At 38.7% G+C, this 14,428-nt stretch overlaps 1 protein-coding gene across 4 annotated transcripts in view; it reads left to right on the top strand.

The window, feature by feature from the left end:
* fam222aa (family with sequence similarity 222 member Aa) overlaps positions 1 to 14,428 on the top strand; it is a 99,777-nt gene that overhangs the window by 23,147 nt on the left and 62,202 nt on the right. Inside the window, exons 1-2 of one of the 4 annotated variants that reach the window (XM_048188625.1) lie at positions 10,512 to 10,640; positions 11,514 to 11,568. The exons of 1 other annotated variant lie outside the window; for it this stretch is intronic. The gene's annotated coding sequence lies outside the window, so the exon portion shown is untranslated. Of the gene's footprint in view, positions 1 to 10,511; positions 11,569 to 14,428 lie in introns of those variants that run through there. 2 more of the 4 variants (XM_048188626.1, XM_048188624.1) reach the window with 2 other exon arrangements.

The raw sequence follows: 14,428 nt of genomic DNA, 5'->3' as shown, positions 1-14,428 counted from the left end.
TATATATATATATTATTATATTATATATGTTTATTTATTTTTATTTATTTATTTATTTTTGTAAACTATTTTTGTTAACTGTGAAGCTTTGTGTGTAAATGAGGCGTGATCAGAAATGTTTTCATTCCAACAAGTACAAGTAGTCGTGCAGTTGTTTTAATCCTAAATCTTTATTTTTTATTATTTATTTTTTTTTTAGCATTTTTATTCAGTTGAAGTTTTTATGCTACATTTACAATTATTTCTTTTAAGTTATTAATTTTTCTTGTGATTTTGCTTTATTGAAAAAAACACATTTCACTTAATGCTTAATTAAATTAACAAGTCTTGATTACTTTAATTGCCATAATTTTTCAAAACAAAGTGAGGTTATATAAGTAAACAATTTTGCATTATGTCAATAATGTTTTATACATTTTTCCTGGCAAATTTTTATTTTATTTCTTCTCATATTGATTTTACTTCCCCACTCCACATATGCAAATGTCCCAGGTTGGCATTCTACTTATTCCACTGATGTGAATATTGAATATAGAACTGCTGAGACAGAAAAAAAGTAGTAGTAAAATGAGTAAAACGTGTACACTGGGAGGAAAAGGAAAGCAAGAGGTATGAGGGCAAGTGGAGTGCCAGACATCAAAATTGTATTGAGAGGAATGAAACGCATGAGACAGTGAGCGAAAGAGAGAAACAAGCATATTAAAGGGCATAAGCGGTATACAGAGATATCTCTCCAACAGCCAAGTGACACAGTGAACTGCATGGAAGGGGGGCCAGCGGAAGAGCAAGCATGGAAATGAGCACCTGGAGCTTATTTATCTAAAAGCTTCTTTCAGCTCGCACTTTTTATGGCATAGCAGGAGCTGACTAGCAATAAAAACCACTTTGTGAATCAATTATGTCCCTGGAATGGTATATGGACTATTTAATTGTACAGCTCTCCATCCTGTAACTTTACTAATTGCACAGCACTTCCTTTAGCTGGGCTCCCCCTCGAGTACTGATTGCATGTTACTTCTTTCTCTCTTTCTGTTGTGTTTCTAGTCATCTAATCTTGTTCTTCTCCATAAACCCCATTCCCAGAGGCAATATGGGGCAGGTAGTTAATAATGCACATATTTCAGACCAAGTGTTTCATGCTGAAAGCAAAGAGACTGTGACATTTCTTGTTTTATTCAGCTGCAAACCTATTCTGAGAAAACCTTCTAATAAAGCATCATTTTTGAGGTCACAAGTTCCCAGGTTCCTTTGGAGCATCTGCCTTTTTTTTTACTCTGCTGAAAGATGTTTCATGAATGGACTTAATAAAAGTGCCCGTCTGACCCTAATCACTCACACAATCTGTGATTTTAAAGCATGCAATGAATGACCATAAGAATATCTCATTTTAATCTCAAAGGCAAATTGTGAATTAGTTGAAACTGCACAAAAGTTCAGAAATTCTGCCATGACGGCACAGGGGTCTCACAAGTTGTGTAGGGCCCCCGAACCACCAGGGGCCCCCCTTGCTCTCAAAGATGATTAAATGACTATGGGTGATAGTTTCGGTTTTGATTTTGGCTTCCAGTGATTATGAAAACATGCATTCCATTCCTTTAAAGTTTTGCGTTATTGTCCTTCCTATACGTAACATCAAAATCAATCTAATCATGTAACATGACTGTCATAATATACAGTCTCCTACCAGACGTGCACAATACTAAAAAAGCTGCAAAAGAGATGCTGTTCCCCAGGCAGCTTTCTGTGCGTGCGATCCGAGATGGAGCGGACAAGTATAGGATACTTTAGGCTTCATGAGCGCTTAAATTAACAAATACACACAAAAATATGTCGAAATGCCTGTCTTGGCAAGTTTTTACTTAAACATAGTCGGTTATGTCTTAAAGGTGCCGAAGAACATGTTTTCAAAAAATGTAATATAAGTCTTAAGTGTCCCCTGAATGTGTCTGTGAAGTTTCAGCTCAAAATACCCCATAGTTTTTTTTTTTAATTAATTTTTTTTAACTGCCTATCATTATAAATGCGCCGATTCAGGGTGTGCGGCCCCTTTAAATCTCGTGCTCCACGCCCCAAGAGCTCCCGCTTGCCTTAAACATCATAAACAAAGTTTACATAGCTAATATAACCCTCAAAATGGATCTTTACAAAGTGTTCATCATGCAACATGTCTAATCGCGTAAGTACAGTGTTTATTTGGATGTTTACATTTGATTCTGAATGAGTTTGATAGTGCTCCATGGCTAAAGCTAACATTACAGACTGTTTGAGAGATTTATAAAGAATGAAGTTGTGTTTATGCATTATACAGACTGCAAGTGTTTAAAAAATGAAAATAACGACAGTCTTGTCTCTGTGAATACAGTAAGAAACGATGGTAACTTTAACCACATTTAACAGTACATTAGCAACATGCTAACAAAACATTTAGAAAGACAATTTACAAACATTACTAAAAATATCATGATATCAATGATCATGTCAGGTATTATTGCTCCATCTGCCATTTTTCGCTATTGTCCTTGCTTGCTTACCTAGTCTGTTGATTCAGCTGTGCACATCCAGATGTTAATACTGCCTGCCCTTGTGTAATGCCTTGAACATGAGCTGGCATATACAAATATTGGGGGCGTACACCCTGACTGTTACGTAACAGTCAGTGTTATGTTGAGATTCGCCTGTTCCTCGAAGGTCGTTTAAACAAATGAGATTTATATAAGAAGGAGGAAACAATGGAGTTTGAGACTCACTGTATGTCATTTCCATGTACTGAACTCTTGTTATTCAACTATGCCGAGGTAAATTCAATTTTTGAATCTAGGGCACCTTTAAGTGAACATAAACAGTTAGGAAAGTAATCAAATGCCAGTCAGTTTATTAGATCTGTGCATTTTGTCTTAAAGTGACAGCAGCCTAATAAACCTGCTGCTTTCTGTGTTATTTAGGGTGTATGCATGCCCAAGCACGTTTGACCCCCATGGTTCATTTTACTAGTGTGGTCATTCCATACCAGGCCCTGTCCCATTTGAAGAAGTGGGCTCGGGCGCAGTACGCATGTACTGTAGTGTGATCGCTAACAGCACCAGAGCACGGAACATCTATTTCTTTTGTGTGCATTACTGTCATCATTACGAGAGCAAACATCTTCTATTACTACTTGAATAGTACACTTTTCAATCAATTTAATGAATTTTAATATATTTAAGTTCATAACAGGTATGGTTCTCACATTATTGATGAACAGGAATTGTAGTTTGCGAACAAAGCTGCAAATTACTCCATCATGTGCTTTATAAGTACTTATAAATAGCCAATATGCTAGTAATATGCATGCTAATATGTTAATAGTGAATATGTGTTCCCTAATCTAAAGTGATACCAAAATTTCTTCTGTGATCAGAGGCCCGTTTCAAGTGGAGCAGAAGTAGATACCAAAGGCAAAGCAGGGCAGAACATTCTTCATTTGGACTTTGCACCTTTGCTATTGTATCTGTCTCAGCCTGCACCTATCATCTTTAAAAGACTGAGAGATGGAAAGAGATGATGATGCTCTGAGAGAGAGAGAGGTAGAGAGAGCGGAAGAGGGCACTTAAAATCCCAGATGGCAAAGAGGACCTGTCAGAATTAATGGTGCTGTATCAGGTGAGAAAAGAGGTGTGAAATTGGTCAGAGCAGAATGTTCTCCAAAATCACACATGATCAGTCTTCTTTTATCTGACCTCAGCGAGGGACAATAATGATGAACTGCACTCCTAAAAACACCCGATCATGGATCATAATGGAAAGTGCAATTCAATGCTCAATATTGCTTAATATAGCCATACGTGTACCCATATACAGTTTTTTCCAAAAATTAATGGTACACTTAAGCCATGAAAATGTAGGTATTTCATTGCATGAGATAATAAAATCTCAAATCAAGTGCCATCTGCAAACCAACAAGTTCAGAAAGGTGCCCTAACAAAGTAGCCACTTGTTTAGTTTTAACTATCATTTATTACTATCGTGAACATGTGATCTTAATTAATAGGTATATCTTAATTTAGAACAACATATGTATTGTTTTTTTCTTATGGGGCTGTTGAATGCCTTAAAGGGATAGTTGACCCCAAAATGAAAATTATCCCATGATTTACTCACCCTCAAGCCATCTAGGTGTATATGACTATCTTCTTTCAGACGAACACAATCAGAGATATTTGTAAAAAATTTACTTAGTCCTTCAAGGTTTATAATGGTTGTGAATGGGGGGCCGCGTTTTGACTCCATTGGGTTAATAAATCCTTCTGAAGCGAAGCGAATCGTGATGCATTTTTGTAAGAAAAATATCCATATTCAAATAACTAGCTTCCGGCGGACGACCGTATGCAGAATGCGCAAGTCGATTTGTGGCAGAAGAGTATCCTTTGACCTGATGCACAACATAATGATGAACACGGAGGTGCAGAGGAGAGAGCAAAACAAACCACCGGTCATGGATTATAAGTCTAAAACGATCATTTTTAAAGAGAAATTTGGAGGATTTCGATATAAGAGAAGAGGAGCTTAAATTTGTTGCACAGCCCTATTTGTTTGAACCACGAGAGGCGTCTAAGCTTACAATACTCGCATCCTGCGTCATACATCACATCAGGGGTTACTCATTACTAATTTTTTCGACGGTCGTCCACTGGAAGCTAGTTGTTTGAATTTATAAAGTTTTAAATATGTATATTTTTCTTACAAAAACGCTTCGCTTCGGGAGGCTTTTATTAACCCACTGGAGTCGTATGGATTACTTTTTTTTTTTTATATGTGGATGCATTATTTTTGACTTCAAAACACGGCCCCCCATTCACAATCATTATAAACCTTGGAGGACTAAGGATATTTTTAAATATGTCTCTGATTGTGTTCTCATATACTGGCTTGAGGGTGAGTAAATCATGGGATAATTTTAATTTTTGGGTGAACTATCCCTTTAATCTGATTTGGTTGACGAATGTTCTAAGGTGTGCAGTTATTAGGGAAACACATAAAGTAGTTCCAGGCAGGTCTTGACAGCATTACATGTCTATATCACTTTGACAAATGATTTCAGTTATTTCAAAGGTCCTTACAACCTACAACAACATTTTCTCGCTCTCTCCCACTCAAACACACAGTACATACAGTACGGACAAACACTCGCACAGAAACGTGATGTCAGAGATGCTCTGATGATTTTATCAGTAAAATAGTTAAGCAACTTCAATGCTACATGGCATTTTTCACTAGTTAAGTAATAACAGCGCTGTTCTTGAAGCAGATAAACTCACAACTTTGCTTCGCATTACGTGTGTGTGTGCATTATTTTCTAATAATTCAGCGGCCTGTTGTCAGTTATATCATTTTTCTCATTTTAATTTTTTTCTAAAGCCATAATGTTAAAGTTATAGTCCAACCAAAATGAAAATTCTGTCATCATTTACTCATCCTCATGTTATTCCAAACCTGTATGACTTTCTTTTTTATTTTGAAGATATTTTGAAGAATGTTGGTAACCAAACATTGACTTGTTCTTATTGATTTTCATTGTATTTTGTTTTTTTTCTTTTTTTTTTCATAAATGGGAACCAAAACAGTTTGCTAACCAAATATCTTTATTTCCACAGAAGAAAGAAAGTCATACAGGTTTGGAATACCCTGAGGGTAAACAAATGATTACAATATATTTGAATTTACCTTGGCATAGTTAAATAACAAGAGTTAAGTACATGGAAATGACATACAGTGAGTTTCAAACTCCATTGTTTCCTCCTTCTTATGTAAATCTCATTTGTTTAAAAGACCTCTGGAAAACAGGCAAATCTCAACATAACACCGACTGTTACGTAACAGTCGGGATCATTAATATGTACGCCCCCAAATTTGCATATGCCAGTCCATGATCAAGGCATTACACAAGGGCAGGCAGTATTAACGTCTGGATCTGTGCACAGCTGAATCATCAGACTAGGTAAGCAAGCAAGAACAATACCGAAAAATGGCAGATGGAGCAATAATATCTGACATGATCCATGATTACATGATATTTTTAGTGATATTTGTGAATTGTCTTTCTAAATGTTTCGTTAGCATGTTGGTAATGTACTGTTAAATGTGGTTAAAGTTACCATTGTTTATTACTGTATTCGCGGAGACAAGAGCGGTCGCTATTTTGATTTTTAAACACTTGCAGTCTGTATAATGCATAAACACAACTTCATTCTTTATAAATCTCTCCAACAGTGTGTAATGTTAGCTTTAGCCACGGAGCACCATCAAACTCATTCAGAATCAAATGTAAACATCCAAATAAATACTTTACTCACATGATCCGATCCATGCATGCAGCATGCATGATGAACATCTTGTAAAGATCCATTTGAGGGTTATATTAGCTGCGTGAACTTTGTTTATGCACTGTATATAGAGTCGAGAGCTCGGGGGGCAGGGAGCGTGAGATTTAAAGGGGCCGCGCGCTGAATCGGTGCATAGTTAATGATGCCGCAAAATAGGCAGTTAAAAAAATTATAAAAAATCTATGGGGTATTTTGAGCTGAAACTTCACAGACACATTCAGGGGTCACCTTAGATATTACATCTTGTGAAATAATGTTCTAGGGCACCTTTAAGGCAACAACTTTTTAGAGCCAGTACAGCATGTACAGCATCTGCCATAAATTGCATGTACAAAAAATGCATGTAGACCTCATCATCCTCATTAATGTTAAACATTTCACCCTCACTACCATACAATTGCTGTCAGACACAGAGATCTCTCATGCTGTCAGGCACACTAATGCTCCGTCCTCTGTTAAAAGTGCCTTTAAAAGAGCCACGCATGATGCTGACACACGGCATGGTGAAAAAAGGCCTAAAAGGCCTGTTTCTGGCAGCTCTGTCCAAATCAGCTGTTGATTACAGAGAAAACTGGCAATTCACTGGTGGCTTCTGTCACAACGGAGACGCTTGGTGTCTGCAAGAGTCTTTTCTGTGGGAGATCAAAGCGCTTGGTGTCGTGATCTTTTGTTCAGTTTTCTGGCCATGCAGTGCCTGTGACTTGGAACTGTTTTGCATTTTTAAAGGAGATTGAGTTTTAGAAACATTTCAACTGCTTTATTTTCAGGCCAGGTGGCATAATTTCCCTTAACATTCACAGATAAAGGTAATCCAGGCTGAATTCACCTTTCCTCACAGGATGGCCTTATCTCATCAATATCCCTTTGTTATCTTACCTGGATCACACCTGTCCCTTTGTTCTGCATTGGAAAGCCGGGGGAGTAAATGACTTCCAACAGATTCTTCAGGTAAGCAGACCCACCGGAGCCAGTGTGGGCTTTCACACCCAAAGGTTTAAGACACACAAAGCCAAAATCCTCCACACAACAGCTCTTCGGTTAGACTATCAGGGAACACAATGTCATTGTCCCTATAAAACACCCTATCTCTATTTTACATCTCAAATGCAAACTTTACCTATTGTAAAATTTCACTCATACTTAACCAGAGCCCCATATAACACAGTCTCCCTTTCTCGTGGAAGGGTGTTATTAAGATAAAATAATACGTTAAAAAGATTATAAAATGACCCTGGCAATATTTAAATAGTGAGCGATTAGGAGCACAATGGTTCCTTACACCGTGTCCTATCCAGGTGCAAAGTTTGCAGACACACGTAATTTGTCTGTCCACACTGAAAGTGAAAATGCTACACATCCCTTAGAAAATATTTCATATTTGTGCAACAACACAAACACACCCAACTGGAACATTTGTAATATGCAGCTATTTTAAATTCTGAACCAATCCCAATTTGCTGTGGGCCTGCCCGCCCGTATTCCTACATCCATATATTTAGGTTCAAATTGCAATTCTGCATCATGCTTTTTTTTTTTTTTTTTTTTTTTCGTAATTTAAATTAAGGAATTGAATTTGAACAATTGAATTTCTGAATGGTGCACAACCCAGGAAGAACAAATATCTGGAAAGATGAGAGTAGTACCACTGACATGGACTGAAATGAAAAATGTTTGGATCGTTTTTAAATTGACAACAACCTGTATATTCCATAGAGGTTACATTTTCTGCCTTTTAAATGTGGTCAAGTCAAATGATGCTCACAAACACCACCATTAAGTGTACTTGTGCCGCTAACTTCCATGGAAAACATACATCTCTCTTTGACCTTTACTGCTGAGCCTGAGGCCACACAGCGGCATCAGCCACCTGCAGTGTATGTGTGTGTGTTTGTGTGTGTGTGTGTGTGCGATACCTATGACCCTAAACCCGACTCCCTATTTCTCAATCTCATCAGATCACATCAGCAGCTCTTTTTTTCAGCTTGATATCTATTTGCCCTTGCCCTCCTCCATGCTCTCCATCATCACATTGCCTTCTCCCTCTCAATCTCTCTCTCTCTCTCTCTCTCTCTCTCTCTCTCTTGCTCCCTCAGTCTCTTTCTGTGTCCTCTGACCACCTGACACCTTTTCAGATCCTGTTGGCAGACAGCACACGTTTCACCTGGCAGTGGAATTCAGTGATCCAGCCCTATCGATGGCAGATAAATCAATGTTATCTCTTTTTCCCATGCCTCTGTTTCCATCGATTTCTCTCTGTTACCTTGCAGTTTGTGAAGATTCGAACCTCGCTCAATTAAACTGCCTTACTTCACCAAAGGAACAAACCAAAACACAAGGCTGAGGACAAGATGAGGAGAAAAAGATCAAGGAAGAGGGTAAATGAGGGTTGTCTCAGTTCAGATTCAATTCCTCAATGCAGCAGAAATGTCAAGCGACAGTTTTGTTAGAATGAGCAGTTTATCCAAAGCACAGATGGGACATTTTTCCATTGTGCATCTCAGAAGCTGGTGAGTCATATAAATGCTATTTAATGAGACAATCGTCCTGTATAGTAAAATCTCATCCATCAGAGAGCAGAAAGATGTAAGTCTATTTCACCCACATCCACTGCTTTTGCCCATAACCACATATAACATAAAACCAGGGCCAGCTGTCTCACTTTTTTACTCTGCATTGAGTTTATTTCTGTACCTTTAAGTCTTTGCAACGTAAAAAAAAAAAAAAAAAAAAAAGACTCAACATATGTTGACCTGTAGCGGGGCATGTTGTCTCAGTGGAACCTGCCATTAAACAGGCTTTTCAGTAAAACAGTTATAAAACATAAAACAACTCTTGAGACAACAAAGATAGAAAACTTTACAGTATAAAATATTTAACCATTGTTTTGATAAACAATAATTGTAATCAATACATTGTATTAAATTACAACGTATGAAACGTCACAACTTGCCCCATTCATGAACTTACCTTTGTGACAAGCATATCATTACTATATACTGATTAAAAACTAAAATAGTTTCACACTGACCCAACAGGGATGTCTGCTGGGCTGATTTCAGATGTGAAAGGCATGGAAAGGCATTAGTAAGAGCTGCAGTCTGCTGTCAGAATTCTTCCTTAGGCCGTCAGCTTCTCCCTATAAGATCATCCTATAGGATCTAGCCTTCTCTATATAATTCTGATGTTTTCAATGTCAGACAGTCAGATTCACTGAAGCTTAAGGGAGAGGTTACATTGCTTTACTATTTTTATAGAATAGAATAGAAAAGAATAGAACTAAAGCAGTGTGGTTTGTGCTTTCTTTCATTTTCACCCACCCCTATACCTGGTAACCATGCAATCTCATCTTTCTGAGAACAATCCATCGGTAATCAATTGAGCTCCAGCTATGACATGCGTGCGGGAGAGCATTTAATCTGTTGATTCCATAAGCAGATGACTCGACTAACATTCCGCACGTGTTTGCTCAAGTTTGATTAGAGTGGACGCAGTTTGCAATAAAGATTGAACGCGAGCAGTCTGGCTGCATGAGCGCGCATAAAGCTAATGAATTATGTATGCGCGAGACAAAACAAATGTGTCAAATGTCATATTACACTGGATAATTCCCCACTGGCTGAAAAGCAGCATCTTAAAACGAGAAAAAGGCCGTATGCAAGTAACAGAGTTAAAACTGCATAAAAGTCATATTCTAGTACTTTTTTTCTTTTCTTTTTTTTTTTTAAAAATAGTCTATTTACTTAGTATGCTTCACAATATTTTAGGCTATTAACAGTATTAAGGTGGGCTTATGGCACACAGCCGACTACATGTAGCCTACAAGGTACGAGAATACAGCCTTTATGGGGTCAAAGTATACGAGTATAAGAGTAGGCTATTTATAAGAATATTGACCCTTCTTTTATGTCAGTAAATGGTTGAATTTTGTTGTTATTGGTTGCTGCGGATGCCTATAACCGTTGCTAAAGCCGTCCCCAGTTTCACAAGCTCACTGTCCAGGTCCTGAGCATTTATAATTTCGCAAATAATAAACGTGCTTTAAGGTGACGTTTGGACGCTGACAGCGTCACCGTGGTAACAGCCCTCAATTACCCATGATTGGCCGACCCGTGGGAATATTTAAATTCCCCCTTAGCGCTGATTGGCTGGTGGGCGGTCTGTGGAGCCGTGAGAGTCTGCACCGTTCCGGGTTATTGTCAGTCTTGGCAGCCCGGCGCAGGGGGAGAGGCGCAGTGCCTATGAGCGAGTCACAGAGACGCGGAATATAGACAAATTATTGATGTAAGTTCGTTCATTCTTGCTTGATATTAATATGAACAAGAGCTGCAACCTTTGGACTCCTTCAGAGGAATAATTAAACGGACATCGGAGTTGAAATCGCGACGGAAGGTTTCCGAGCAAGGGGATGAAGAAAACCGCTGGAAGTGAACGGTGATTTCTCTTCCCCAGGATTAAACGGCGTATATTAAATTCCCGCACCTGCTCTTCTGTTCAAGGAATATCGCCTTAAACACAACGAGGGCTTTCTAGTATATTCCGTGGATAAAATATTCCTCCTGATTGTATACGCCAAAGTCTGTTCGCTGTTTGGATTTAAGGACGTTTGCGAATCGCAGTTTATTTAATTGGCAAAGCACTTATTTATTTATCGGATTCGTGTCAGCAGAAAAGCTGTCGTTTTTTACTGGAGTTTGCAATTTCCTACTAAGCCTTACTCGGAGATTATTCCAGTAAGTAAACGGGTAAAGAAAAATCCTGACCGACGGAATCATTTACGATAGTTCAGAACGCAGTTACCGGAGCGCAGTTGACAGACGGCATTTTTTGGGAACAGATCCTTACTTGATCCGCTGTCGCTTATTTAACAAGAACACAGATCGGATTCATTAAAAAAAAAAAACAAGAAGAAATCTTAACCAAAAGGCAAGCAAAAACTGCCCAACGATCCTGTAGAATAAGCTGTTTTTGGATGACTTTTTCCTTTTTTACGCGCGTGAAAAACGCAGATAAAAGGAACTCATAACAAGTCAACTGAATAAACCAGGGATTACAAATTTTTTTTTCCACTTTAATCTAAGAACAGAATGAGATATTATTGATTTTTCCCCCTCATTTCCCCTCTTCTGTTCTTTCGGCCGCTTCACGTTCCCACAGTCCTGTCATCACAAACCTGCATGGAAATCTAGTCAGCACCACAGAGCGATTTATGGTAAATATACTCTCTCCTATTCATAAGTTAAGCCTTAATTGATCTTTCACTGAAAATATACATGTTAAAGACCTTTTGTTTTTCCCATAATTAGGTTTTTATTCTATGCAACTGTCACAATTTAACGCTCTTCGAGACGTATTGTTGAATCAAGTCGCAGTCGGCCAATGCAGTGCCCTTACAAAAATGTAGTAGCCTATCTTTTAAAAACTATTGTTAAAAAATATTATATAGCTGTGGTTCATACCAAGTTTCCACAGTTTTATCATGATAACACTAACTTTAGTGACTGTATGGTTACTAATAGCCTCGTGATTTTTGTTGTTGTTGTTGAAAAAACACGACAATGTAGCTACATAGTTAAACTCCATTTGAGCGTTAAATTATGAAAGAAGTGTACAGTTACATTGCAACATGTGAAATCTCAATAATGCAAAATGTGTGATGGCAACTTTGACTGAAAGTAACAGAATCGCCTTTGACTGAATGGTGATTTTCAGCAATGATTAGCTTCATTTGAATAACGCTCCGCTTTTGTCGTCATATAATCGTGTGAAGTGGCGTCTTTTGCGTCCCTGGCAGAACATATAACCTTTGTTTCAAGGTTTTACCTGTAACAAATAAAGGAAGTGCAGTAAAATGGAGGTGTCAGGCGCTGAATGGCCCCAGGACGCGCTTTGATGTGCACTATGGGTGTTTTAAAGAGTACGCTGACAGGATGAATGCGCTCAAAGCATAAAATCTGGTTACAACACGATGGCAGGCGAGAGGATCTGAATAAAAGGTGTGAAAGTCTTTTCCTGCACCTCCTCGTCTTAGTTTCAGCACAGAGTGCGTCAATGATTTCCTTTATGACTTAATCTCTAACTACTGAATTTAAATAGCGGTGCGGTAGCTTCAGTGGTTAAAGTTCTGGGCTGGTAAGTGAAGGGTTAGGTTCAAGTTATCACAGTTGTGCCCTTTAGCAAGGCACTTAACCTCAGGTTGCCTCAGGAGCACTGGCCCCCTAAAAGTAAGATGTTTTGGCTAAAGTTTGACTAAATAGTTTCAGGAGTGGCTCATGACAAGATGTGAAAGGTTTGATTGATTAAATGCTTTGTACGTTTAGGACCCGTTTGGATGGTTGGCTTGGTCGTGAACAGGCTTTTCATGTAAAGCTATTATCCTAGCACTCGGATGTCAGCTGTTCCTTCTCCATGCATCGTTTGCAGTTTCCAAGAACTGACGTTTTGCATATCCTATCTCTATGAAATCTAATCAGTGAACGCTCGGGTACTGGCTAAACTACAGCCTGGGTTTTATTTGGCCATGAGAGCAGATCAGTTGGCCTAAACAAATATTTTGTTTTTATTACAAGGGACTTTAACCCATTTTTTTCAGTCTTTCTGAGATTGACTACAATAGTTAGCAAAAAGTTTTTTGTTTTTTTTCCCCAGGTCTGGCTCCACAGGGTAGGTTTGACCCACTTAATCATGAGCTTGGCCCACCCTGAAAGTCCTAAACTTTTAAAAATTATTATTATTTTTATCAGTATCATGGTTATTGTTGGTTATTGTTATTCTGTGGCATTGGTGCAAACACCAAATTTTCCATCCTTTATGGCACTTTAAATCTTAAGAGCTGCTCCATGAGATATATTACTGTATAATCCTTGGACAATCAATGTCTGATGCAAAACAGCCTGAACTGAGGCAATTTTTTTATATTAATGTATTCATTCTTAAAAGCAGTCCAAGTAGTTTAACATTGCAAAATAAGTATAGCTGATTAAAAAAATGTTATATAGACCGGCATGAGTATGCATATTGATTTTCTGTCAGAAAAGAGAAAATTTTTTTTTCTCCTCCCATACATCACAATTCGAGTCTCACGAGGCCCCCCGTCATTTCTCCGCTGCTCTGACTAATGCGATTGGCCCCATGCTCCGTGGTGGACGTTCCACTCTGCAAGTCATCACTCTGGAGGCTTAGGGCTCTGGCTCTTAGCTCGGCTCCAGCATGTGGTCTTCCTCAGGGCCTGGCAGCCTCATTACCCCAGCAGAGTCCCTCACTCTGAGGGCTGCGACTCCCTCCACCCGTGGAGACAGCACCTGTCAAGGAGTATGCTCACCACTCTATTGAATAAAACATTCAGTGATGTACGAGTGGAAAGGTTCACCTCCGGGGGCCAGAGTTGCCTCATTTCCTACTCCTGCTGCACATCCGTGACCCGCTGAGCAAATTGGCCCGGTATTAGCTCTGTGGCTCGATCTCACCTAAACAAATAGAGCTTCCAGCATAATGCTAATCTCAACTGAGCTGAGTGCGTGGGGGAGAGGGGGAGATAGCTGGTGGCGCGATGGTATGGTCTAATATTTAGGTCACTGAATTGTCTTAGCATTGTTTCTCATTTTTCATAGCTTATTTAATTTTTCCGTTTTGTCAGTTTCTCGTTTTTGTTGACTTTTTCCCACATCTGATTCAATCACATTGGGACATTTGCACACATTATTAGTTTTGAGTGAAACTTGCGTTTTTCCTTGTGTGCTGTAGGTACTTTTCCAGACAAAGTAATTATGAAGAGTATGACCCCCCCCCCCCCCCCAAAAAAAAAAAAAAAAAAAAAAAATCAGTTTATTGTACCACCGTCAGCAGAAAGGTTTCTCTTGATGGAGGAACGCTGCTGTTTGGGCGCAATTCAACCTCTGCTTACTGTATTGAACGGGAAAGATCTTAATGAGATTAAATCAAGAGCGAATGAAGTTGAACTCATACCCGTTTCACCGTTTCTGCCTCTGCCGCAGATGTTGATGGATAGTTTAATTTCAGTAGGATATTATTAAAGAAGTGTGCGCTGTTCATTTGAATATAGAGATAACTGT

This window comes from Megalobrama amblycephala, linkage group LG4 (assembly GCF_018812025.1).
Source record: "Megalobrama amblycephala isolate DHTTF-2021 linkage group LG4, ASM1881202v1, whole genome shotgun sequence".
NCBI classification, from domain to species: Eukaryota; Metazoa; Chordata; class Actinopteri; order Cypriniformes; family Xenocyprididae; genus Megalobrama; species Megalobrama amblycephala.
This window is presented reverse-complemented; position numbering and strand designations above follow the sequence as displayed.